This window comes from Dipodomys spectabilis, unplaced genomic scaffold (assembly GCF_019054845.1).
Source record: "Dipodomys spectabilis isolate Male_0828 unplaced genomic scaffold, ASM1905484v1 ptg000242l, whole genome shotgun sequence".
NCBI classification, from domain to species: domain Eukaryota; kingdom Metazoa; phylum Chordata; class Mammalia; order Rodentia; family Heteromyidae; genus Dipodomys; species Dipodomys spectabilis.
The window spans coordinates 6,252,338-6,276,040 of record NW_024870919.1 but is presented as its reverse complement, the minus strand read 5'-3'; the positions used below and the strand labels follow the sequence as shown (position 1 = coordinate 6,276,040).

General features: G+C 37.0%; 1 pseudogene; it reads left to right on the top strand.

Moving 5' to 3' along the window:
- Nucleotides 1-20,213: 20,213 nt before the first annotated feature.
- On the top strand, nt 20,214-20,313 carry LOC122124761 (annotated as a pseudogene).
- The last annotated feature ends 3,390 nt before the right edge of the window (nt 20,314-23,703 follow it).

Here is a 23,703-nt window from a genome sequence, read left to right as displayed (position 1 = left end):
CAAAGTCAGCCTGAGCAGGAAGTCTGTGAGACTCTAATCTCCAACAAACCATCAGGGAACCAGAAGTTGAACAGTGGCACAGAGGGTAGAGCTCCAGCTTTGAGGGAGAAAGCTGAGCAGGAGACACAGCCTAGTCCAGGCAGGAAAGCCTGGTATGTGCTTATGTCCAATTAACCACCAGATGGTTGGAAGTGGAGCTGTGGGGGTGGTAAAGCCTCAGCTTTGGGAAAATAAGCTGAGGAATGCGTCGGGCCCTGAGTTTAAGCCCTGGGATGGCCACAAAATATTTCAAAAAGAGAAGGCCAAGTTTATATATCAGTGCCCTACCTACTTACGTGTGTATATTACTTCCCTGAGTACAAACAGACTGTATGCAATAATTCTGCTTTTATTTACTGGATTATTTTTCAGGTATATTCCTTGTGCATACTGCATCATTCTCTTCATTTCAGACCCATGGTTTTCTCTTCCAGGATTCCCGGCCTGTGTCCTTATATGATGCACAATGAAGCTTTCAGCAACCTTTATTTACAATTTATTATGAGGCCAATTCAGGAGCCATCACAAATCAGGCAGGGGAAGAGAAAATCAGGTTTCATAGAAGTAACCAGTATTCAGAAAGTTAAACTTGGGGACATAAAATGGTAGCATACTTATGTAAAAACTACCATTAAGGAAAAGATGAGGGGCCTGGGAATGTGGATTACTGAGAGAGTGCTTGCCTAGCATGCAAGAAGTCCTGGGTATGATTCCTCAGTAGTACATACACAGAACAAGCCAGAATATGTGCTGTGGCTCAAGCAATAGTGTGCTACAGACAATGCCTAGGCCTTGAGTTCAACCCAAGAACTGGCAAAGAGATAGCTAGCTAGATAGTTAGTTAGGTAGGTAGGTAGGTAGGTAGGTAGATAGATACATAGATTCATAGATACATAGATAGAAACAGATAGATAGATACATAGATATATAGAAAGAAAGAAAAATGATAGATGAATTGGGTCTTGGACACCAGGAGGAAAGAAGGGAACAATTCCCAGTCATGAGGCCTTCTGCAGTGTGCCAGGGCACCAGCATCGCATTCACACAATCACAGAGCAGGAAGACTGTCTCTTTCCCACTTCTTAGGCAGCCAAGGGCCCCAGAGCCAAGAGGGCAGAGGTAGGTTCTAACTTAGGTGCTTGGAGAGAGAAGAGAAACAGCCCTGCCTCTAGCTGGTCTTGGGATTTGCATTAATTACTTGGAGAATGAAGGAAGGAGAATGCACTGGCAGAGGTAAAAGAAGGGCCTTCAGATCTGACTGATGGAGAATAAAAAACCCACTCCCTAAGACCAGAGAGCAGGTTTTTTCTTCTCTGCTCCTCCCCTCTCCCCCACTAAACTGGTTCTCTATTGGTAAACTAAACATAGCCTGAGTCTCCCTTCACCTGAAGAGGAAGGTTAATTAGTAATTGTTTGAAGAGGCTGACAAAAGTCTGACCCTGGTTTAACTCTAACAAATGTTTCAGGTTTCCCCCCATTGCTGGTAGTGCCTGGAATGAATTGGTTTTGCAACTAACTTCCCTGTTGAGTGTGTACATTCTGCCTCCTAATCCTACAGGCCTGCTCTCTGCAACTAGCCTGGCTTTTGCAACTGTTTTCTGTCATTCAAATACAGTGTTACACTGGAGTTCTTCCTGCTAACAGGACTAGGACTTGGATCCTGAAAACTTCATTTGAACACAGGATGGGTCAATAATGTTTCTTTCCTGCTTCTATAGCTCAAGAACTCTAGGAACATTTAGAGTACCAGTAACTTCTCATCACCAAGGAAAAACAGGGAACTCTTGAACATCTGAACTTTCAGAAGTGGAAGTCAGATTATCATAGACTTTTCTGGCCTGGCTGGTTTTACTCTGTGTCCTGAGACCTCAGCCTCCTGAGCAAAGGGGGAGGGCCTGAGTTACTAGTGCTCTGCTAGGTTCAGAACTGTAATGACATTGACAATACAAGTCAACTGCTTATCACAAAGGGATTGGAGAGCATATTAAGCCTTTCAATATTAGACCTTTCAGAACCCTGTGGGCACAAGATTACAATGCTAGAGTCTGAGAGGCTGGGCATATGGATCTGCTACACTTGAACCTGGAGCTCTAACTCCAATTCTGGTGTAGATCAGTGTTCATTTTCCAAAGAATGATCTCATCATTAGCAAATAGGACCTGGGTTCAAATCCGAGTCTTCACGCCAATGGCAGGAGATTACAAGAGACTCATTCCTAAGGATAGGAATACCGTTTGAAAGAGTAGTTCATGAATCCATCTAGTCTAAAATTGGATGCAATAATCCTAGAATGCTGATTCATCTTAATTAATAGTTTATTAAGCATGAAAAGAATAATATTCCTCCAATGGGTGTATAATAAATACCTAAGAGTTAGTAGGAACGTAGTAGGTGTCATTGAATCATAGATAGATGGCTCTGGCACTCTTTACCAATATATATTTATTTGTATACCACCATCTACCTATTCATGTATAGCTGTTTTGGCCAAACCTGGGTGTCAATCTCAGTGCCTGCGGACCACCATATAGCTTCATTGGCTAGAGGCTGCCATTCTCAAACTCACCCATTCATGAAATGGGCCTGATAGGCACTGAGTTCAGATCCTCTCACTGCCAGGCATGATGGAGAACATATCTAAAATCTAGATGCTATGTGATAGGATGTAAACAATGAAATAAATTGCATAGGTGTCATCAGAGTCAATAAAATAAATGGTAAATAAATGAATGAAACAAGAAATAAAATGAATAGCCACAACAAACACAATGTCGACTGAACATCTGGACAGAAGTATAAATCCTATCTTTAAAATGTATATAAGGAGTATCTTTTCCAGGCCTGAGGCTTGAATTCAGCCCCCCCTATGAGGAGGGAATGGCGGAGATCCTGAGATACTCGTTTCTGGGCCTAGGAAGAGTCATGGAATGCAATCGATCTCATCTTTGAGTGAGTAGTTCGTGCATGATGTGAGTAGGAAATGATAGGCAAGACTCATGGGGTATTTATTATTTGTAAAGAGCAGTTAAGGAAGTGTGACAATAATCATCACTGTCATGAAATGGAGTCATCAGGAAAGATCCAAGAATCGGTAGTCACACAGATTGGATTCCATCACAGGTCACCATCTCTCCTACTCTTTACAAATATGTACTTACTTGCATGATACCTTCAGCTTTTGAATGGATGACTATTATGCTTCTCACTTCCCCCCCCCCCAGGGAGGCTCAATCTTAGGTCCTGGGAACAGCCCAGCTCCTTTATGGCTCACAGGCTGTTGTGTTCATGTGGACCCATTCACCAATTGGGCCTGCTGGGCCCTGAGTTCAGATCCCAGCCCTGACAAAAGATTCATCTTCATATCAGAAGCCAATCGTTCCACCTGTTTTCCTTTCCTGTGCAAGTCGTGGGTCTCAGGTATAATGGAGAATTTGTGGTCCACCCTGTGGCCATGGGAATAAGTTGTTATCCATGTAAGCCCAGTTATACCTGTCGCCATATCCTCAAGAAAATACACAATACATCCATGAATAGCATACAAAATAAAGAAAATAACTACACTCAACGCACGATGCAGTCCTCACACAGATGTGAATATATACTCCATGTTTCAATGATGCATTGAGGAATATTTTGACTTCCTTGGGGCTCGATCTCTATTCCTGGGAGCGGCCCAGCTCCTTAGTGGCTCACAGGTTGCTGTGATCACGTGGACCCATTGGCCAGTTGGGCTTCCTAGGACCTGAGTTTGAATGCCAGCACTGCTAACAATTCACCCTGATGTGAGAAGCCAGTCGTTGCATCTGTTTTCCTGTGCTGTGCAAGTTCTGGGCCTCACCTAGGAGGAAGACTGTATAGACAACTCTATATTCATTGCAATAGGTTGTCATCCAATTCACCAGAGTTATATCTACCATCCTTTACTCAAGAAAAAACACAATACATCAATGAATAAGACACAAAATAAAGAGAATGACTACACCGAACGCAAGATGCCGCTCACCCATGTTTGGAAATATAGATCCCCTGTTTAATTATGAATGTATGACTATATTGGCCCCCACCAGATCTCGATCTCAGGTCCCAGGAATGGCCTAGCTCCTTAGTGGCTCACAGGCTGGTGTGCTCACCATGACCCATTCACCAATCGGGATTGCTAGGCATTGAGTTCAAATTCCAGCACTGACTAAAGATTCATTCTGATGTGAGAAGCCTATGGTTGCACATGTTTTCCTGTCCTGTGAATGTCCTGGGTCTCAGGGAGGATGGAGAATGCTCTATAGGCAACTCTATAGCCATGGGAATATGTTGTCATCCATATCAGCACAGTTATATCTGTCACCATACTTAATAAAATACACAATACATCCATGAATAAGACACAAAATAAAAAGAATAACTACACTGAATGCAAGATGCATACCACATCTGTAGGTCAAGAGAGATCCTATGCTTATATAAGGTGGGCTTGCTGTTTTTCCGGTGCTGGGGCTTCAAATCAGGCCCTGGACCAGGCCTGACATTCTAGTCTTCATGGATAGTGAGCTTTCACTTCCCCCAAAGTGCAACAGAGCTACCCAGACCTGAGTTCAAATCTCAACGCTGACAAAAGATTCATCCTGATATCAGAAGCCAGTTGTTGCACACGTTTTCCTCTCCTGTGAAAGTTATGGGTCTCAACTATGATGGAGAATGCATAGGCAAACCTCTAACCATGGGAACAGGTTGTCATTCATGTCAGCACAGTTTTACGTGTCACCATATTTTGTAACATACCAAATACCTCCATGAATTAAAGACAAAAAAAGGAGAAGTGCACCAAACACAAGATGCTGACCACCCAAATATGTCAATATAGATCCTATGTTTAAATTATGGATTTATGACTATATTGGACCACCCCCTGAGGATCAATGTAAGATCTTGGGAATGGCCTAGCTCTTTAGTTGCTCACAGGTTGGTGTGTTCACTTTGACTTATTGGACAATTGGTCCTTCTGGCCCTGAGTTCAGATCCCATTACTACCAACAAGTGGATAGTGGAGTAAAAAGCCGAGTGTGAAACTTGGTTTCCTATTCTCTGAGAATCCTGGGTGTCAGGCATGATGGAGAACATTTCTACAAATCTAGATGCTCTGTGATAGGATGTCATCAATGTAATAAAGGTAATAGTAAAACATAGTAAAATCAAGGGTTAATAAATGAACAAAACAAAAAATACAAGGAACAACCACACAAAACATGTATGGATTGAACATCTATGGGTAAGTATAAATACTATCTTTACAATGTGTATAAATAATATGTTTCTAGGGCTGGGTCTTGAATTCAGGACTAGTGAACAGGCCTGATTTTATGTTCAAGTACAGTTATCTTCCCCTTCATCCACACTGCTGCAGATTTACCCAGATCCTGAGTTCAAATCCAAAGCCTGGAAGAATAAACAGCACGAAGTGCAAGCCAGGGAACTAATTTACTTTTTTTAATTTTTCTCAGCACCGCGTTTGAACTCAGGTCTTGGCAACTCTGCCTCAGCTTCTATCACCGTATGCTAGGATGCAGCCACTGGACCCACAGCTCTTCCTGAGATCCTAGTCACCTAGGTCTTGCTGAAACAATGCTCAAGAAAAATGCCTTTTTACATTTTCTTCCTTTGCACGGTGACCCTCCTGAGTCTGAATTACACTGTTGCAAAAGGTACTTCACCTTGCATTGCTGAAGGCTGGCAGACTATCAGGGAAGCCGTAGGCCTACGTGGCAACATAGGCCCTGATTTCGAATCCCTGTCCTGACACCAACCAATGGCAAGAGATACTAAGAAACTGGTTCCTATCCATAAGAATAACAATGGAATGTTATCAATGTCATGGTTGAATGAGTTGATTGTGAATCATGCTCCTATAAAATTAGGCAGCATCATTTCAGGAGGTTCATTGATTTCATTTATTATTTATAAAGAATTAAAAGAATATTATTACTTACAGGAATGCAATAATTTCAGGACACTGATTGATTTCATTCATAGTATATGGATGAAAACAATAACATTAATTATATAGAGGCATAATAAATACCCAGGAATTGGTAGGAATGTAGTCTATATAACTGACTAATGTATAGACATCTCTGGCACTCTAAAAATTATATATTTATTAGCGTGCTGCCATCTTCATGTTAATCTGTTCTTATTTTGTTAACCACTGGGACACAATATCAGGTCCTGGGAATTGCCTGTCTGCTCAATTTGCCCCAGGATGGCATGTTGACACTCACCCATTCATTAATTTGGCCTTGTAGGCCATGAGTTCAGATGACAGCACTCCCAAACAATGAATCATGGAGTAAGAAACTGATGGTGACACATCTTTTCCTTTTCTGTGAATGTCCTGGGTGTCAAGTATGAAGTGGAATACATATGCAGACCTATATCCTATGTAATCAATGTAATCAATGTTCTATGTGCCATAATAGCCAATAAAATAAATGGTCAATACATGAATAAAACTAAAAAATAAAATAACTACACTGAATGCAATATAGAGTCAACATATGTATATAAATAGAAATCATATATGTGAATTGTACATGAATATGACGTTTTCTATAGGTGGGGATTGATTTCAGGCCTAAGGAACAGACTTGAATTTCTTGACTTCAAGGGGGCAAGCTTCCCCTTCCCGCACAGTGGAACAGAGTTACCAAGACAATGAGTTCCAATCACAGTCCTGGCAGAAAAAATGGCACCTTTATACTATGTGATGTCCAATTCTTAGGTATTTCATTATGCCTCCATTTTATTATTGTGATTGTTTAAATGCTTCATAAAGTATTAATTAAAATCAATCAGTGTCCTATATTTGTGTATAATTTTATCCTAGAATCATTCAAAAAATGCTCATTCAATCTTGACATACATCACATTCCATTGGTAATCATATGGATGGGAACAAGTTTTTTAGGATCTCCTGCCATTTGGAGGTGGTGGCAGGACCAGGACTTGAACTGTGGGCTCCAACTCCTACTTCAACCCAAAGATAGGGAACTCACCAGTCTGTCCAAGAACAACAGCAAGACCAATTAGGCAGGCACCAGTAGCTCTAAGTAGTTCTTGATACTTACAAGGCTGTGATAGGAGGAAAATGGTCAAAGTCACCCTAGGCAGGAAAGTCCTTGAGACCTCTGTCCAAATTCTTTGTCAACAAAGCCAGAAGCTCTGTGGCTCCTGTGTGGAGGATAAGCCTTGAGCAAAAAAAAGCTCACAGACAGTGCCCAGATCCTGAGTTCAAGGTCAGGACTGGGAACAAATAAACATATACAACTATCTGTGCAGCCATCCAGCTAAAGCAGGTCACCCTCTTGTCCCCAACTGAATTGTGCAGAGTTCCATGGGAAAAGTGCTAGGGGATCCGCTGTCATCTTGACTCTGCCCATGCTGCTTGCATCACAGGATTCTGGCCACATCTCCATTCTTTCATGTTTCCTTCTGACCAATGGGATACAAGAATGGTGACCATACCCACATTCCATGCTGCCCAGTAGCAACAGGGTTCCCTCTGTTAGTTTATACCACTACCAGCAGTTGAGGAACTTAGAGCTGACTGCGTGCTGAGCAAAAGACTCAATGTGACTTTGGAGTATAGTAGGAAATTGATGCACTCCCTGGCCCCCCAATCCCCTTCCTACCTTCCTGAGGTGCCGGGTTTCAAGCTCTGGCAATGGTGCGCTGCCAGCCAACCTAAGGCCCTGACCTGGTCCCTGCCCTTGTTCCTCTGCTCTGGGCCCATGTGTCCATAATGCCACCACCCAGGCTGCTCGCGCTACCTGGAGCAGCCACCAACAGCTTCTCCCAGTGGCTGCCCCAACAACACCCCCACCCTGGGTCAGACACCACTCTGGGGTAACCATGAGCCCCTGCTTAATTCCTCTCCCTGGCTCTGAGGGGCCACCTTTCTGTCTTGGGCATTTCTGAGGTAGAGACTCAACATATGCTCAGGATTGGCTGGATAGTGGTCCTTGTATCCGTGACAGGTATGATCCACCAGGCCTGGTCCTCTGTAGTTTGGATGGTAGACATGTAACTCCATGCTCAGTCATCAGTTTAGATCTATTAACCCAAACTCTTAGTCCACAGCAGCCGATTCTTGACCACAGGTGAAGCTCTGTGTAGGGCCTCAACCATGGGAACTCAGTCTCCTCAGGTGAATTGTGAGGAAACATTTATACAGAGGGATCTCTGGAGCATGGCTAGGAACAGAGGGAGCAGCATACAGATAAAGTTCTTGCTGCTGGCAATTCTGTGAGCATATGACAGGAAGATACCTGGAAAGGGCTCAGGTGGGGCCTGTTACTAATCGTACAACAAGTGTGGGATTATGAAACAAAGAATGGCTCTCTTTCATCATTCCCCTATCCCCATAAAGGAGGGGAGCCTTCACTCTCTTGAGTTTTTCAGCTGGGGAAACCAAGGCACAGAAAAGCCAGGTGACCTTCTTGTGACCTCAACTTCACAGGACCTCGGCCTGACTTCTCTACCATGTTCCCTAGGACAATGGGTTCCATTCAGTCCACTTCTTGTGGTGGGAAGTCCACTTCTTGTCAGTCGTGGTGCTTGAACTCTAGGCCTGGTTGTTGTTCCCGAGCTCCTCAGCTCAAGGCTAGCACTCTACCACTTGAGCCCATAGTGCCACTTCCATATTTCTGGTAGATCTTTGGAGATAAGAGTCTCACAATCGTTCCTGCCTGGGCTGTCTATGAACCATGATTCTCATATCTCAGCCTCCTGTGTAGTTAGGATTAGAGTTCTGAGCCACCAGCACCCGACTTGTGTAATTCTGACTTTCTTTCTCTCTCTTTCTCACAGGAACTGGTTGAATGGGTGCTGGAGGAAGTGACCCAGAGTCCCCATAATGCTGGAACCCAAAGTGGCCCTCTCTTTCTGGAGGTTGGCTGTGGGTCAGGAGCTGTCTCATTCAGCCTGTTGAAACAGCTCCATGAGGTAAGCCCCTCTGTGCCCTGGCTAGAATTTAAGGGTTATTCATTGTCCATCCACCCTTACTGGACTTATTGTATTGTATTGTTTCTACATCATTTTATAGCACCTGGCCAAAATTATGATACATAGTTACAGAATGAAAATATAATGTCAACTTAAGAAAGTCATTTAGGGCTCTGGGAATGTGGCTTCATGTTACAGTGATTGCCTAGAATGCATAAAACCCTGGGTTCAGTTCCTCATATCACATAAACAGAAAAAAAACTGAAAGTGGTGCTATGACTCAAGTGGTAGAGTGCTAGCCTTCAGAGAGAAAAAAAGCTCAGGAATAATTCCCTAGCCCTGAGTTTAAGCCCCTGGGCTGGCAAAAAGAAAACAAAACACAACAAAATACATTTGGTTAGAACCCATACTTGGAATATAAAATTGCTCCTTCCATACTGACACCTGACAATAGTCCCTAAGTCATGTACTTTACTTATATTAGGATACTGTGTTGAAAAAAAAATGTTTTGTTCATTAGGTCACAGCAATTAATGCCAGGAATGTGCTTAGATGTCAGGTGAAGATTAACTCTGGAAATTCAAAGACTCTAAGATTTTGTGTGGTCACTGCTAATCACAAAGAGAAGAGTAGTCTAAGTGAGATTTGAAAACTTTTTGGTCAGTCATGACACCAAAAAGGTAGAGGCTAAGTAACAGTTGTAACAGAAGAGGAGGAATAACTTCAGATGCAAGGAATAAATGATAGTAACTAAGGTATACCAGAAACTCTTCTAGAGAACCATTTTTGGTTATTGAAGTCCTAGTTATCAACTAGGCTTACTCCTCATTGCCTTTAGCATTCTAAGTCTCTTAGGCTAGTTCTTAATCTCTGTGAGATAAATGTATCTGCTTCTGTGCTGTTCTTTCATATCTGATCTCATTTGCTTTCTAAAAATCTCTCTTTCTATATTTCTCTATGAACATTTCCTGATACTAAATGCATCTATACAGATGGCTCATGAGTCATTAATGTAACAACGTGGAAAAGGAGGACATATTTATTGCAACCTCAATGTTTCTGAAAAGCTTCAATGTCATCATTTGATTCAAATTTCCATTCTTTGGCTAGTGTCATTCAGTGCACATAAATGCAAATATGAGCTGGCTCCTGGTTGTTCACACCTGTAATCCTATCTACTCAGTAAATTGAGACCAGAGTATTGTGGTTCAAAAAAGCAAGCCTGGTTAGGGAAGACCAAGAGATCATTATCTTCATTTAACCACCAGAAACCCAGAAGCGGTGTTGTAGCTAAAGTAGCAAAGTACTCAACTTGACCTGAAGAGCTGAGGGACAATGCCCAGGATCAGAGATCAAGCCCCACGACCAATAAAATAAGTGAAAATATGACTTTAAGTTTTCCCAAAAGGAACGAAAATGTCAATAATCTTCCCAAGCAGAAAAAATAATTCCAAAATTATTCAGTGAACCTACTTTTGCTGAGTTATTGAGGTTATGGCTTCTTTGCTGGACATTTTCTTCTTTTAAAAACTGTCAAATATTAGCTTTATAATAAACTTCATTTAATATTTCTTGTTTCAAAAGAGAAGTCGATGCAGTTGATGTCACTTAGCTTTCTTAATATTTTAGTTCAAAGCCAACCCAGGCAGAAGACTCTGCCAAACTCTATCGCTAATTAGCACCAAAAAGTTTTGGTTCTAGCAGTAGAGTACTAGCTTTGAGGGCAGGTGGACAGGAAAGACAATTTTTAAGGGACAGGGTTCAGCCTCTGTCTTCAAGCCCCAGAACCAACACAAAGTAAACAAACAAGCAAAAAACTCCACATATTTCTTTGAGACCCTCCTTAAAGGAGTACTAGTCTGAGAAGAGGTTCCTTTTGCTGATCATGCTCACTGGATCCTGCTTTTTTGGAATCCTTATTGCTATGGAGAAATCAGGACCAGACTAAAGGAATTGATAACTGACTCCTGCAACAAGCGAATCATCTCAGGGTTCAAATATCCATCCATAATACACTTTAAAACCTCCATGACTTTGTTTCTTTGCAGTAGAACACTTTTAAAACAACGTTATTTCCTTTTGTTCTATGTTGGCCTTCAAATGGCATATTATTTCTTTTGGTAATATTCTAAACTAGAAGTTTACAGAAAAGTTTCATATAAGTAAAGAACACACTCGAACAAGTCAGGGACAGAGATTCCTTCAAGCCTTGGGATATTTTTCTTGTACAATAAAAAGGAAAGCACAAGTTAACTTGAATTTTGTCATTCCTCTATTTTCAATTCCTCTCCTGGGATCAGTGTCCACATCCAGTAACAGTTACTTCCAGTAACAATCAATTGTGCTGCTTGAGGTATAATGAATGTTTTCTTTCTTCACTGAAATAACACAAGGATATCTTTGGACCTGAGGTAACACATGTTTCAGAGACAAGTTACTAAAGAGAAAATATGAAATTTATATTGCTTATAAATATATTATCCATGAGTACATTGAGTTCAAACTTTAAAGTTCTCAGTAAATTAAGGCAAATTTGAAATAGGAAGAAGGTTCTCAAATCATTCTTTTGTGAGTGTAGGTGCTATGCATTATTTCCCAAGTGCACATGAGTTAACAGTAAGAGAAACAATAGCAATAATAGGAGAAAGAGAAGTTTTGTGTTTAAGTATAAGGGTTCAATACACTATAGAAGACTCTACAAATAAGACAACATTGAAACAATAATTCCAAGTCCAGTATGTAGATTTACGGGAGTGATATAGAGAAAGTATTACTCCTATGTGGACCATGAAGCATGAGGCCACTCCCTTTCTAAATAATGCTTGCTAATCATGCAAATTTGTTAAAAGTAGAATGGAAGAATAATTCTTCCCCAATAAAGGTCAGATATAAGAGCATGAATTTAACTAGGAAAAAAAATGTCCATCTTGAGAGAGCAAGGATTATATTAGCAATGAACCGGTGGCTGACATTTATTTTTCTTTACTTATATTTTTTGTTGGTGGTGGTTTTGACATTTGAACTCGGCCTGGGCACTGTCCCTCTGCTATTTGGCTCAAGGCTAATATTCTACCACGTGAGCCATAGTGTCACTTCCAGTTTTCTGGCAGTTAATTCGAGAAAGTAGTCTCCAGGACATTCCTACCCAGTCTGGCTTTGAACCTCAATCCTTAGATCTCACTGCCACCCAGCTTAAGATCACATTTCTAACAATGTACACTCAGCATATGTAATGTGTATGTTCATCTATCTTTATATCAATTCTTGAGTTAAAAATCTGGGCTACAGCTTAGACTTTACATTCACAAAAATGTTTTTAGTTTAAAAGTTGATACTCCTAGAAAAATAAAACCTAAGAATGTAAAGGAGTCTGGGAATTTCAGTTTGCATACTGCCTGGGCAGAACAATCTTTGTGACACTACCTATAATTAAGCAGCCAAAAGCTGAATTGGAAGAATGGCTCAGGTGATGGAATACCAGTCATGAACAAGATTGATGAGCAAGATTGATGAATAAGAGCTTGACACTTTTGCATACATGTATACAAATATACACATACACACAGAGGCACTTATATGTGCACACACAAATGAAACAACTCTCAGAATATGTAGAAAAGTTAGAAAACAATAGAAAATATGTCCTGAGTAAGAATAGAATCAAGTGATAATTTTTTATTTAGAAAGTCTTAAGTGAAATTCTTCAAAAAGTTTGAGAATATTACATAGGTAGGGACGAGATATAGTAAGAGAGTCAAGTAATCATAATTCAAGGGATCAGATCCATGGAGGAATGAATCAGAGACCCGTTCAGGTGCATCTGAAAATGTTCATATCCTGTGTGAAATGTTAGAAAATCTTTGAAAATAGTAGATAAACAGTCTGAGCAGTCACTTTGGTGGATAACATCACTGGAGAAGTTTAGAATTGCTAGTCTCTACCTAGATTAAATAAATCAACCAACTAGGCAGGGCAATGTGATACAAGCCTAGAATTCTAGCAGATTAGAGATTGGAATTATGTAGTGATACCTTCTCTGGACCAGGTAGTATAATTTTGTCTTAATAAAGCAAACCAGTCAAGAAAGGAATACACAGCTGGAAGTTTGGGCTAATTTTGTCATTATGGTTTGAGAAGTCAAGTTTCCTATTGAAATGCAACACATATATAATATTCAGTTGTGTTTTAAATGCTCTCTTCTTTACAGAACATTCCTAGATGCAAAATGGCTCATGATTCCCATCCAAAATTTGAAAAAGTAAATAATCATCATTCTTTTGGATTCCAAAGAAATGATGAAGGATTACAAAACGGTATCCCTGGAGAAAAAGCAAAGTTCATCTAATGTAAGACTATGTAGATTTTGCTAAATTAGAACGTAGATTTAAAATAAATATTTTGGTTTTGTTTGTAATTTCATATTCTATATGATACTACAAAATTATTTTAAGTAGAGTGTTTAATTGAAAAACTCACAAATGATTCTAACATTCTATTTGCCTAGAAGATTCTTTCAAAAGAGTTATAATTAAAAGTTATTTAAGAGATAATTCCATCAGTTCATATATAAAATGATAATGTGAATAATATAGACAGAGTTGCCAACAAATGGATGAAATTAATTTATAAATTAAGAAAAATAGCATTTTTTGAATCTTTGGTATAACATGGTATGAAGAGAATAATTGTGTGACATATTCTTTCTTCTACATATATGTAACACAGGAAGCAATTTCCTTAATTACGTGCCTCTTTATACAATGCGAAAAATGCTAGCTTTGAGGTTTGTTTTTATTTCTGTTTTGTTTTATTGGTTTGTCCTAGGGCTTGAACTCTGGGCCTGGACACTGTCTCTGAGCCTGTTTTTGCTCAAGGCTTGTGCCCTACCACTTCAACCTCAGTGCCACCTGTGTCTGGCGTTTTCTGAGAAGTTTATAGGAGATAAGAATCTAAGGAACCTTCCTGCCTGGGTTGACTTTCAACTGTAATCTTCCCATCTTAGCATCCTGAATATCTATGATAGTTAAAAAATTATAAAATATAAATAATATTTACAAGTGTTCTGATGTCAAGAATACCACTGGGAGTAAAATTTATGGAACCCACTTTATTGAGGTGTTCTTTCCAGAACAAGGAGGGCATCACACAGAGGTGTAGTATTATTTCACAATAGAGATAAGCTATTTGTGATGTGAATTAAGGGAATTTTGAGGTGCACCATACAAGTTGGAAACTGTTGGGCTAGGATGACTTTATGAGATAAATCTTGGGATTGATGGTCATAGAAATAATAGCTTACTTTGATAAACAATTGCTTACTCTTAAAGAATTAATTATTACAGATGTTTCATAGTTTTATCCTCTACCAGAATGTGGCTATTTTTCTGTTGACTTCTCAATCTGTATCACCCCATTGGAAACTGCATCTATTGCAGAATTATATAACATGCAAACACGTACTGTTTTCAATCTCTCAGATATGGAATGCTCAGAATTTGAAAATGAGTAGTTATTAGTCATAGGAATTTGAAGAACACATATATCCTGTCTTCTTAACAACTTATTTACTTTTAAAAGTTATGGGTTTCACCAGAATTAATCTGTTTTCAGTTTTAGCATGAGAAAGTACTATATTTATTCTTTTTTGAAAATATAGGCAAGTATATTTTGAAAATATCGTCAAGTTGGATAACATTCAAGTTGATGATCCTCTGATTAAAAAGGGATAATTAATTCAAGTTAGATGCCAGCTAGTATTGATTTTTAAAAAGTTATTACATAAAGAATAATATTTATTATACTAATCCATGATATTTATTTCATGCAGCTTATTTTTTAAATTTTTTATTAGCAAAGTGATGTACAGTGTGGTTACAGTAATTGTAAGGTACTGAATACATGTCTTTTCAAACTTGTTACCCCCTCTCTCATTTTTCTCATAAATTTCTTTCACCCCAATACTCCTCACAAGTTGTAATGTACATTTCCAACATATTATTTTGTGAGTATTGCTATTAAATTGGTTTGTCCTTGGTCAAAGAAAATAGAAGTTACATAGTACATTAAAAACAACAATTGTAAATAAAAATCTCTGTTTCCATATCTTGGAGTTCATTTTGCTCAGCATCAGCTTACATGGACATATATATGCATAACAAAGCCACTGGAAAATAATAGTTTCATGGACACTATGTCATGAAAACAACATTTTAACTGTTATTGATGGTAAAGTTGGAATTAGCGTTGGTGAATTCGCGATTCTGATAAAGGAATTTCAAAAAAGTTTTAAAATTATGACAGGTAAATTTTAATTGTTCAAAGTTTTTAACAACATAGCCTATGAAGAAAATTTAAAATTGCCTGAGAAAAAAGGCTTTCATGCAAAGAAATCCATGGAGACTTAACTGAGAGGGAGCAATGTGGGTAAAGATGGCTCATTTTTACATTAAACAAACAAACCTCAGAAACCTTGCTATCAATCCTGTACGTTTCCTTGAGAATTGTCCTTACCCAGGAAATATACTCTTACTATGTGAAACAATGTTGTAGTGTAATTTAAATTCAAACTTCTTTAAAAAATAAGATATCAAAATTTGTGCATTGACCGTTAATTATCAAACAGTAATTCTCTGAAAAAGATAATTTGGGTCCAAATATTTAGGGAGAAAGTGCCCTCCACAATGAAAGAAGGTATTGGGTATACATTTTTTTGTTTGTAATATTTTCCAAAATGCCTTTGCATGTGAAATACTGAAAAAGAGAAAAAAATCTGATTGGATACTTCAAACCAATGATTTCATATTTCTAAGTATCTCATAAAAACATAATATCCTTATTAACATGAGATAGTGAGGACTTCTCTTATTACATTCGGCAAAAAGTTTTGGGATCAGAAAAGAATTGAGCAAATTGAAAAGGTAAGAAAACGTGGTCTTAGAAGCCATAGCTCAGTGTATTGGCCTAAGCAGTGGAAAGAAGCCAAAACTTTTTGATATAGATTGTCATAATATTTTTGCTACCTAAAGTGATTTTACAGAGCGTATTTGCCTCACTACAATGTGGAATAGATTGAACGAAGACATGGAAATAAATTCCACATCCAAATAAAAGAGTTTTAAAAGAGAAACCATGAAGATGTAGCAGTGGGGGAGGCCTTATAGTCCTTCAGCTTCACTAGACTTGAAGCCAATAATCTGTGATTAATTGGAAATCACGCAAGAGCTAAGAAGAGGATATAGAAGTAGGACATAGAAGCATTGTCCTTTGTAACAGACACTGTCATCCAAGAAATGGGTGATTTAACTCTATTCTTCTCCATACAACTTGTTGAGCAAATGCAAAATGAAGACAAAAAATAATCTATTGAAATAATTTTCCAAAGAATAACTTCACTGTTTCTGATATGGTATCTAAGGAGAATATTAAGAGAGAAGATAAAAGTGGAGTATTTTTTTTGTTTCCTCTAAGCATATTGTTAGCAAAATACATCTTTGAGGTTAGAAGTGATTGAAGCAAAAAGTGGTGGAGTATTTATTTTTGTGGGCACTTTAGACACAAGAAGAATTTCAAGGTAAAAGAAAAAAGAATCCTAAATATTTGTGATCACAGCTTCTTGGACTGGTTTTTTGGAGACAAAGTTTTACATTAGAGTTTGTCCTCATTATCATAGATGTTGGGTTTTCGTGGCAACCAAATGCAAGGGGGAAGTTTAATGTACTCGCTTGGACAAGTAAACAGATTGATAGAAAAAAATGGCAGATAATATTTAGTGAATTACTTTGACCAATTACTTTGCCAGAAAAAAGAAGGAAAGATATAATTCAAAATCACTTGACTTAAAATTATGAAAATATAGTAATGAAGAGAAGAGATATGCGAGAAAACAGAGGATTGTTTTTTCTCCAGTGGAGTAATGGGTTCTTGATCTTGTTTCTATCATTCTATCTTCACAAGCTATCAAGTGCGGTTCAGGATTTGAGGATCCAGTTCAGACAAAGAGAACTCGAAGAAGAAAATATTTGCAGCAAATGTAGGTGATTTATAACCTTAGACAATCTATTTAAATCTGTTCAAAATTCTCCCCTACCCCGTACTGCCCTCTTTGAACAGTTTTTTTTTTTGCTTTCCCAAGACTGCCTTCATTAACTGCTTAAAATTTTGAGAGGTTATATTCAAACTCCTAGAGATTGCTGTTTGGTTGTAATTTTTGTGTGATTTTTTTTGTTGTGTTTTTAAGCTGCATTTCAAAAGCTTGTGCAAGTATGTTACAATTAAATATGTCCATCTAATTGTCCAATGCTCCTGGATCAGAGTTACTCCTTCTATCATTCTGAACCAACCCCTTCTCCAAGATTTATTTCCGATTTACTACTTCCTTTATCACATGTGTACATTGAGTATTCTAGCTGTACTTGTCCCTTGTTCCATTTTTCATTCATTCTATGTCTTTACTAATATTCTTCTCTGGTTTCATCTTCCAGATAGTCATTCTCTTAAAATGTCTGTTAATATTTTTAAAGGTTTATACACATTCCATGGAGTTTCAATCCTGCAAATACTTGAACTTATGTCAACTTCTATTTCCATAATTCATTCATCTGCAATAAAAATTCGCAAGTCTGGAGACGTGAATCTTTAGTCAACAAGAAAGTTTAAAAATGGCTTAGAATGTATTCCTAACTACCAATTTTTATAAATGTCTTTGTACAATGGTTTGTGATTATTTTATTTTACATGGGATAGTATTTTCTGCTACCTATATGTTTTGGAAAAAAAGAAAAATAATAATTACTACTATAGAGAAATATGATAGATATAGAAGACAGATTTTATGTTTGTCACATCTCTGATGAGTACCCATATTCAAGACTTCAAGTCATAGTTTTTACTATGTTAGACAGACAGGGAAAACATAAAACAACATATGATAAGGCAACTATTTGTGACTTTTTAAAATGTACCTCATTATGTGATGAAATTTACTTTATTAGCTAATGTTTGGGTTTGAAACATGGGAGGCTGATCTATTTAACACATTTCTGCAAGGCACCTACTGAACAACACAAAGGGTGGGTGGTATTATTTCTACACTTTAATGAATGGTTGAAACTATTTGACATTAGTGCTGGGTAAATAAATCCACTCTATTGTAAATTGCTCCCTCCACTTGAAAAACTTTTAATGTCACTAAGTATCATCTACTTGTCAAATGTTATTTTGGCGAATGTGATTTTAAAAAGTTTATTTGAAAAGGAGTATACTTTCAGGAGATTAAATGTAGGTTATCATTGGATTGAGAATGACAACATTTTTATACTACAGAACCAAGTTTTACTGAAGTACCAGTGTTTTGAAGCACTAAGGATCTTCTCAATTAATGTTTTTTCTGAATTATATTTGACCTCGAAGTCAAATTTTTCTGGCTTTGGTAGACCAATTATGGATCTATCATTCCAGGAACTATTTTTTTGGCCTACATATGCTGGACTGAAATATTTCATTAATCGTTAGGAGAGAGGTATTAAAAGTAATCTTGTGAAATTTGTGATCTTGCTCACTCATATGGGCTGGTCATCTGTAAATTGGAAATTTGAATTACAGTACTTTCTCTCAGAATTTTTTTATCTCATCTTTATGTTGCCTTGCATTTCACAATTGCTTACTGCTAATTCCTATGTCTCAAGGAATTGAGGACCTGAAATATTATAGGAAATGAGAATTTTAAATGGGTCTTCAATTACTTTCTGATGGCATATTGCATGGGCCTAGGTGAGACGTCTTGCCCTTCTTATCTGATGATGTGGATAACTGGGACCTGGGATACTAGGAACCCTGGGTCCTGCAAAAGAATAATACTTTTTCGAAATAACATCAGCAAAATTTGGGTTCAAAAATATGATTCAAAAATAGTTTGGGACCAGAGAGTTAAACAATAAACAGAGCAGCAGTGTAAAATTCCTTATAGATTAGAGGAAAACAACATTGTTTTTTTACCATGTGAATTAAGATGACCAAGAATATTTAGAAGGTATCCCAAAAGACATTGCATTGATACTTTTATATTCTAATATATACTCTAAACCTAATTATTTATATTCCAATTGTATTTATTGGAATAAATAAATATAAATTTATTTCTCAAATTATCAACTGATTCTAGTAAGTTTCACTGTGTAAAATATAAAATCAGCACATATAAGTATAAATTATATAAGTATATGTAATATAATAAAAAGGCACATGTTTTGCATTGTTCTGTTGTTGTTAGGATATCAACGGCAACTCTGTTTTAAAGTTTTATTCCATTATCTCTACCTCAGTGTTTGGTAGGGTTAGGCCTAAAGATTTACCATTTGTAGATTTACAGACTGGAGGCAAGAGGAAACAATGTGATAAAAATATTACCAATTTAAGGCCTAAAATCGAGGAGAAATATATGGACTTCTCCTGCAGCTATGGAAATATTTGGTGATGTAAATGCTGTAGTGTAAGTTCCTGCCTGGTTGGAAGGTAGACAGACCAGGACTTTAGGTAATCATGCATATGAATGATTTTTCACCTTCTTGGCTTTAGCTACTTTTGAAATGATAGGTATAATAAACAATTATATTTTGATAAAATACCTTCTAGTCTGAACAGTGCTGTCTGAACTGTTCATCTCTCTATGATCCCTTGTAACTAAGATTAATTTTGTTGCAGTAAGACAATCTTTGCTGTCAGGGTAAGATACTCTGGTGTGTCTGTTCCTACATGGAAGAATGGGAAAGGGTCAGGGAGACATTTGTGCCAGTAAGACCTCATTTGGGACATTTTAAGCTGCACAAGTTTAGAAGTAGCTCTTGAGCAAAGCTTACTTTGAATCCCTTAGCTCCACAAATCTAACTCAGTTGGACAAATAAGTACTTGAAAAAGCCATCACCTTTGGACCTAGCTATAAAGGCTTCAAAGTATGATCAGGTTTAAAATGAAAAAGACTTAAAATAGCCATTGACAAAAAAGTTTGAAATGTGAGCAATTGATTAAACAATGTACATTTTTCCCCACTCTACACAGAATTTTAGGGAAATAAGATCAATAGCATTGCTAGGAACAATAAGGTTTCCTTGTTACAAATAGGCAACGAAAGATATATGCCTATATTAAGATTGCATCATTAACTACTTAAATTTACAAGATACTATATGCTTCAGCAGCACATCTACCCAAATTGCAACAATACAGAGAATTACATGGCACTTCCACAAGGATGATATGGAAATTTGTGAAGTATTCTTCGGATTCAAGAAATGAAAAACAGTTATTAAAAAGTTGATTACAAAGATACAAGTGAAAGAATACATTTAGTTCATAGAATTAAAAGTTTGTCTTCAGTGTATTAACTCTTCATCTTAGAAAGGCCTTTACATAGCGTAACCTTTACAAAACATTTGAAATTAGATAACATTGTCATTTTATCCCAAAGAAATAAAATACTATAAGGACCTAGGAAAAACGGAATCTTAAACTGTTTCTATATGGAATGCAATCTGAAAGGACACATTTATTATTGAACCTATATATTATAAATCAATGTAGAATTCAAAGTATTATATTTGGAGAGAATGAAATAGATTTTGGACATTATACAAACAGAATACAGACTATTTTAAAATAAACTTTTTCAGACAAGTACCAGAAATATTTTTAGTTTCTTTACTACTCATTTCAACAGGTAAGTTAAACTTATTTCTGATTATAAAAAATCACAAACTCTGCAGAAATCATTATAGATATATACAAACAAGTCTTGAATACATTTTGATATCAAAGTCAGGCAATTCACTTTGAAGAATACCATGGAATCCATGAATTTTTACAGTAAGATATTGCTGTTACTTTGTATTGTGAGAATATTTTGGAAGGACACAAAGATGGACCATCATTTTTGAAATTTAAGAAACTTAACCGAACCATTACAACATATGAGAACAATTTCAACAGCCTTCCACAACTTCAAAGATGTAGTGATACATATTATGCTTTTTGCAATATCAAATGCAGTTTCTTCCAAGTTGTTCTTCAGACCTGGTTTGATAAAATGGTTCAACAGAAGGCAATCCAGCATATTTTTTTTACCTCTATTCCCAGCAGCAAGATGCAAGGGGGTCAAGAGGCATTTAGTTTGGACATTGGTATCTGCATCATGATGAAGTAAAAAAGAAGCAATTCTGGTATTATTCCATGTATAAGCACTGTGCAGGGGTGTCCGGCCATCGACAATTATTTCATGAATATCTGCCTCGAGCCACCAACTCATGGACAATGTCTAAGTGTCCATTGTAGGCTTGCCAATGAAGTGGGGTATACTCATCCTCATTCCTAATATTCACATGAGTGGCCTTTTTGGAAAGTAGTGTCTACACTGTAGTAAGCTGAGTATTTTCGGCAGCTCAACGAAGAAATTTGCTTGGATCCTTCTCCATCTTTTTTCTTGCGAATGATACCATTCTTCACTTTTTCATCTTGTTCCTTGTCTTCATCAGAATTGCCTAACCAGTGACTTTGAGTACCACTGGGAATGAGGTGCCTATGTATTTCCCCAATAATTCACATTGGTTGAACTGGTCAGAAAAATCCAATGAATTTTCTGCTTCTGTTTTTTCACCATGATTTGTTTTCTCTTTTTCCATGTTTTCTATTCTAAATTATTCTCACTGGTGAATAGGGAATTGATAGAGAAAAGAGAAAGATTTTCCTCTGTATTCAAAGTTATAGGCTGAAAATGATGACCAGTGGTGTCTTTATGTGCAGCTTATTCTAGGAATGAGAAAATAGGAAATAATGCTTTCTATGAAAATGATTGGGATAATGGCAGAGCAGAAAGTGAAATGATGCAAGCAAAAATATAAAAGCAAAATAAATTAAGATAATTATGGAGCAATCATATTATCTATGAGAACCATGAAAAAGAGAGAGGAAGAGAAAGATGTACAATGACCTAGCTAGCCACAAATTCCATCCATGCCTCTGATCAATTTATAGAGGAAACAATTTTATTTTTAAAAAAGAGATGGAAATAGAATTTATGTATTTACTTGAAATTAGTAAATACATTTTATTAGCCTACCCAAAGATACATAGCTTTGACTAAATTACAGACAAGAATATAAATCCTTGACAATTCTAGTAACAGATCTGACAAATCAGTTAAATCACACTTTTCCTGTACAATGAACGAATGTGTCTATTCTAGAAAAGCAGCTAGAGAAAGAAGGCCGATTGTATCTGTAACAAAACTTTGTGGAAAATTGTATTGAGGATTACTTACTGGTGATCCACTTGCACTGGAAGCGTGATTCTGAACTATTGCTTGCTGATTCTGAATTATTGCTTTAATCATTATATTCTCCAGGAAGAAAAAGTGAGATTTAATTGATAGCAAAGAACTACTAATACATTTTGACTTCTCATTAAGCACCTTCAATCATCAAAATCACATGAAGACAATAGACAGGCCTACTTATTTTAGATGAAAATGTGTGTCTTTACAAAAACAAGAAATTTAAGTAGTCATACAAAGGACTTCTATTTTATTACTGCGTTATACTTTTCCCTAATGTTGGGCAACAATAAATAATGGACCTATTAGAAAGCTCTTATACCTCATATGTTCAATAGTGAGTCCTCTTATATTACATCATGGTATTTTTTGTTTAGGGCCTTAAGAAGAAATTTACTACCATGAATTTCTGACAGGACAATATCATCACTATACATCTTGTTTCATACACTCAGTTTTAAATTACTATCTAAGTATGTGCATTAATAACTATAGAGGAAAAAGAAGCCACATGGTGGCTTTTGTTTTTAATCCTAGCTAATAAGAAAGATGAAATCTGAGGATTGTGGTTTGAAACCAGAAAAAGCAGGGGAAAAAAAGGCCATTAGATTCTGATTTGAAAGTAACCAGCAAAAGCTAGAAATGGAGCTGTGGGAAAGCAGTAAAATGCTAGCCTTGAGAAAACTAAAACAAAAAAGTAACAAATTCTGGGACAGAGCCAGGCCCTGAATTCAAGCCTTAGTATTAAAACCAAACAAATTAATTAATAAATTAATTAAAATAAATTAAGTGGTCATTTGTGGAGAGGCAATTACAATGAAACATGCATGGTGACTAGATTGTGTACTTTTTTTAATAAGGAAAACTATCATTTGTACTAATCACTAATATTTTATTTGAACTTTTTTGTATAATAAACTCTGAATGTATATGTGTGTGTACATGTGCACACATGTGTGTATATGTATATGTGCGTGTGTGCTGATGCAATGTTGTTTGCCAATGTGGACAGGGTGAGGTTGAAAAGAGCTGTGTTGCAATGTTTTTATTTATCAGCATTCTGTCATGTCATTTTATTGGAACCCCCCTTCTGTACATATATATATGTCAAATAATGTCATCATAATCAAAATATTTACAACATTAAGTTAGATAAAAGAGATCACTTTCAATTCCTTTTATATGTTAGGTAGGAAGATACAGAAATAATTAGGTAATAAGTTATTTCTGTAAGATGACTGTCAGTACAAAATATGTATTTGACCTCTTAAATTGGTCATACTTTTACATATACGCATTGAGTGTGTTTGGCCAACTTGACCAAACAGGTATTACTCTCTGGTTAATCCTAT